The following is a 4,350-nucleotide window of genomic DNA, read 5'->3' on the forward strand; positions in this document are numbered from 1 at the left end:
GCGGGTGCAGGCGTGTGAGCCTCCCCCCGGGGCTCTGGGGAGGTCGCTGCCTGTCCTGGGCCTGAGCTCCACGGTATTGAACAGCAAAGTCACCCTTATGTCTGCCTGCACAATGCGCAGCTCCTTAAACAAGGTTTTACAAGTTCTCCTGCCTATTCGGAAATTCACTATCTCTGAGTAGGATTTACCAAAGTCAAGTGTATTTTGCTCAGTTACTGGCTAAGGGTTTAGCTGGTAACCAGAAACATTCCAGTGTTCCAACATTCCAATTCCTAGGTGACATAAAAGCACTCCACTGTATTAAGAATGTGGCAGTGCTGCTCAGGTAACCACATGTTTAAAAGCTCTGTGTAGTACCAGAAGCTTTAAGCCATGCTCTTTCCAAAACTAACATAACGAGGTGCAATACTGTGTCAATGCCCGACATCTGTACGTGGAGGAAGCACAGGAGCACAAGGAGAATGCAGAAATAACTATGCCTGCTGCAGTGACTGGGAAGGAGAGGCCAGAGGTGGTAACTGGTGTGCATGGGGCCACACGAGTAACTGTCAGAGCAAGACTGAGCTTTGTGAGTCCCCGTCTCCCGCTGCGCACATGCAGCAGTGTGGGGCAGCAGCGAACAAGCCCCCACGATGGGGAGAGCACGCTCCTGTTACCCTATCAGCAACATCACTTCTGAGTTGTATCTGAGCTGCTCCAGCTGGGAAGAGTTCAATGGAAAGCTGTATCTGAACTGCCCAGTTCAAAGCAAGCTCCTGTGTGGTCTGTGGGCCGCAGCGTGTTCCAGCAGATAGGAGGTATTCTGTAGGAATACCAAATTCAGTACTGCTTGGAGGGGCAGGAAGAAGGAAGAAAGAAAAAGGTTGGGTTTGGGGTTTTTTATAAACATAAATCTGTTTTGAGTTCATGCAATGAGTCAGCAACAAAAGTCTCCCCACAGAGAAAATTCCACCGTGTTTGGACAATGCAAGCAGGGCCTCAACGGTCAGAAATAAGGCTCAGCATAAATGAAATCAGCAAATCCCTGTTTACACTGAAGTTTGGAGTCAAACGCTCACTTTTTTTTTTTCCAGAAAGCACCCAAGCTGGGTCCTAAACCTCCTGTTGACTGAGCTACACCCAGAGACAGGGGATGCAGACAGGCAGCACAGGAGATACTTGCTTTAACCAAGAAACTAAAACCACCACAGAGGACTACTTCAAATGGTAGCAAAGCAGTATAATTTAGCAGCCTCCCTCTTCAATCTAGGCAAAATCCATTTTTCCACCAAATACCTTTCAAGCCCCTCTTTTGAAACAGGTTGGTAACTCCAACATAACTCTCAGGACAGTGTAATATTACTGCTGCAACCACACAAGCAGTGAGAAGTCAAACACACACATGCCTGGCACACATGCTTCCCCTTTCTCTCCCACCCTTTCCCAAAAAAGAAGACATTCCTTCCTTTTACAACCTGCTGAATCATGGCACAGGCAGGCAGCCCTGAAGCCTGCTCCTGCCTGTGCTGCTTTGTCATCGTGGGGAAGAGCATAAGTTAAAACAAAAACAAAACTAGAAGCTGTTAAAAGCATACCCTACACTGTGAGTTCCGAGATGTTTGAACTTAGATAAAAGGAATGCAAAATCAACACGAGAGAGAGAGAGAATCCAGAAAGGAAAAGAAAAAAAAAGAGGAATAAAGGGAACAGAAGAAACATGTTCACGGATTTAAGTGCTTTGGCAGCCGAGAAGGTGATATTTTTAGACTACGGAGTGCCAGGCCAGGGGTGGTGAAAGAAAGAGGGATGGCAGATACAGCACAGCAAATGTGATATTGTCAAGGAAAACAGTTTCGGTGTGTTCAGGCTTTGCTGCAGGAGATTCGCCTTGTTCCACCAATAAACACTTGTGGAGCCTTGTTCTCTGATTTTGGCAGTACATTTGGAAGGCAGTGTGGTGAGGCTGGCAGAGCCTGAACAGCCTGAGTGAGAGGGGGTGAGAGACAATCCTTAGTTTATAAGTTTATAAATCCTCAGTTTATAACCACAGCTTTGAGTAATTGTAATTTTGGGAACGTTTCTTGCCCTGTTACCAGACAGAGAAACCTCTGGCGCTTTTAGCTGCCACTTTCCATTCTTAATTCCCTCTAACCTCAGTCTCTGAATCTTAATCCCTGCAGGGCACTGCCACATCGCCAGCGCTCTCCTTGCTTGTCAAGCATTAGTAGTCCATCTTTTCAGACTCATTCTTCTCTGGAAAACTGGCAAGAAGTGAGTGGAAAATCAAGCGGGTCAGAGTGGCGGGACATTAGTGACACCACGCTGACAGACAGCAGGCAGCCAGGGCAGACGACCAGCAGGAGAATGTTGACTTTTGCTCTTTCAAACTTTGAACTGCAGGAGGGAAGACAAGCTCACATCTCCATGTGGGGCAATGTCCATGCTCCCTGCTGTGCTTTTCATGGAAAACACATTACAGTGACATCTCTGGAGAGCACTCCTGAGGAAAGGATGGGAAAAGATACACTGACATTATCAAAATGGGAGGGCTAAGTGTCTAAGGGAAGCAATAAAGTCCTGCTGTTTTCAAAGCTAATAAATATGAATTATGGAAGTGTTATAAATTAATTGTAATAAGAGGAGGCAGATAAGTGGAAAAAGGAAAAAGCAACAGGGAGCCAGAAGCAGAGCAGTAGCAGATGGATGGAAGGAGTTGGGGAGACACAGTACTCAGGTGGAAGAAGATAACCCATCCACCTGATGCCACTAACACAAGTGACAAGTGCTCCTGGGAACAGGAACTTTACAGAAAGCTTCTAGAATCCAGACAATAGGTGCAAGTTTGGTCTGGACATAAGATAGGGAAATCCTGATGGTTGCCCTGGGTCATACACAGCTTTCATGGCATTACACCAGCTTTCTGGGCACCATTTGGTTCCCACTGTGCTCCTTTCCACCACTTCTTTTGCAGGTCGGATGTAGGTTTGCTTGGAAGAGGCCTTCAGCTGCCCCCAGAACTGTGTCCTCCCTGAGGGTCTCCCACTCGAGGCATTTTTATCTGAGCACAGTTGCAACACATGCGGAGGAGTTACAAGGGAGATGCAGGTGACCTTTCAGGTGCAAACACAGCACCCCCCAACCCACTGAAGGCTCGGCAGCAGTAGCAGCAGGCCATCACCACCTTAGTGTCCAGAGCACATCAGCAATGCCCACATTTGTCTGCAAAGCACAAAACGCTCATTCCGTCCAGCTCCATGAGACCCAGAGCACAGAGAGGGGCTGTGAGTGTTACCAGCAATAAGGCCAAAAGAGAGAACACTGCTGAAAGAGGAGGGCTTTCCACTTCAGCTCCTGGGGTTCAGATCAGCCGGGGCTGACAGTGACTGACAGTGGCTGCTCTCCCCCAGCTGCTCATGTCTCTGTGCTATTTCCTTTACAACAGTGTCTGTACAGCAACACAGAACCCGCCAGTGAGTCAGTACCTCCTTGCATGTGGCCAGCCCGGGGCTGTCTGGCTCAGCCCTGGTCCATTTGCTTGTTTGGAAGCAGTTGTTTTGCTGAGGAAGCTTTTGTTTGTCGTGCAGAACAAAACCCGTTTTAAATTCTCAATGGTCAAGTTTCCAACTTGACAGACTGATGGGGTGCAATGAATAGCAACCAAAATTCCATTAAAACCTAGAACATCACAGGGAGAAAGGAAAGAGGTAAATGGGTCCATTGTTTAGGGGGGAGACAGGAAGGAAGGACGAAGTCAGGACTGACTATGAAGGACAGAAGGCAGGAAACTTCTCCCATGCCAGCATGTGGTTGCTCCAGGGCACAGTGAGGTCCCATGGCCAGGATTGCCCAGGAGCCCCCTGTCTGCGCCCCACTGACCCCTCGGCTTCAGCCTCTAGCCCCACACCAGAAGGCAGGCATCTGGGACCACATGCAGGCCTGGGGTAACGGAGCTGGCTGCAGCACAGTGCTCACCCGCACCATCAGCCTGCCTTCCCCACCGTGCTCTCTTAAAAGCCAGGCAAAAAGCATGGTAGAGGAGCTGCATTCCTGACATGCCATGTAAACAGCACATGGCCACCTCGCACCCCTGGTCCCTCCTAATCCCAATTAGCTGAAGTCAATAAAGAGGGAATTAGCAGCACTTAACTTGGTGACCTCTCTGGAGGCGCCACTCTCACGCTCACAACCATCAGCTCCAGGAGCTGAAGAGGCTGGATCACGGAAGACAAATATTTCAGTTATTTTGGTGGGTCTTTGTCTGTGTCTGATCAAAAAACCCTCATCACTCTTCTCCTTTAAGGAGACAGAAGCCCAGATGTGGTTGCTAGTCTGCATGCTGGCTTTGGAGCTTTATTTTTTCACACTTCTGTA

Source organism: Nestor notabilis, unplaced genomic scaffold (genome assembly GCF_000696875.1).
Source record: "Nestor notabilis isolate BGI_N333 unplaced genomic scaffold, ASM69687v1 scaffold19993, whole genome shotgun sequence".
Classification (NCBI taxonomy): Eukaryota; Metazoa; Chordata; class Aves; order Psittaciformes; family Psittacidae; genus Nestor; species Nestor notabilis.